Source organism: Bison bison, unplaced genomic scaffold (genome assembly GCF_000754665.1).
Source record: "Bison bison bison isolate TAMUID 2011002044 unplaced genomic scaffold, Bison_UMD1.0 scf7180017864370, whole genome shotgun sequence".
NCBI classification, from domain to species: Eukaryota; Metazoa; Chordata; class Mammalia; order Artiodactyla; family Bovidae; genus Bison; species Bison bison.
In genome coordinates this window covers 6930544-6931208 of record NW_011494942.1, presented here as the reverse complement: position 1 = coordinate 6931208, position 665 = coordinate 6930544, and positions in this window count along the sequence as shown.

Here is a 665-nt window from a genome sequence, read left to right as displayed (position 1 = left end):
TAGTTTTTTTTTTTTTTGAGGAATTTTTAGGTGTATAATCATTTAAAATTTGTTTCTGCTACTTTTATATCTTTCTTCTTCAATTAGTTCTTCAACAATTGACCTCTACTTTTTTGGTGCTCAATTAAAACGCTGATTATTTCCTTGTTGTGTACATTTCTTTTTAAAGGTTAGGCAAGCAAAGAGATTGAACTATGGTTCAATGAAGTAACTGGGCATTTCATTGCCATATGTAACTGAATCCAGAATATAACAATATTGGTGACAAAAGCTAAGAATGACTCAGACAAGAGTTTATTTAGTTTAACCAAAATGTCCTGTATACATCAAAACTCAAGATACCTTTTTACTTGGGTTTCCTTATTCCCACAGTAGCTTTAGTACTTTTTATGTAAAGTATTTCTTGTAAGGTTTCTCTTTCATCACAGATTTACCTGCCAGTTCCTCTAAAAAATTGTATTTTCTTACTCTATTCCACTTTTCTTCCTGAAATGCAATACCAGCTGCTTCCTCTCAGATCAGATCAGATCAGATCAGTAGCTCAGTCATGTCCGACTCTGCGACCCCATGAATCGCAGCATGCCAGGCCTCCCTGTCCATCACCAACTCCCGGAGTTCACTGAGACTCACGTCCATCGAGTCAGTGATGCCATCCAGCCATCTCA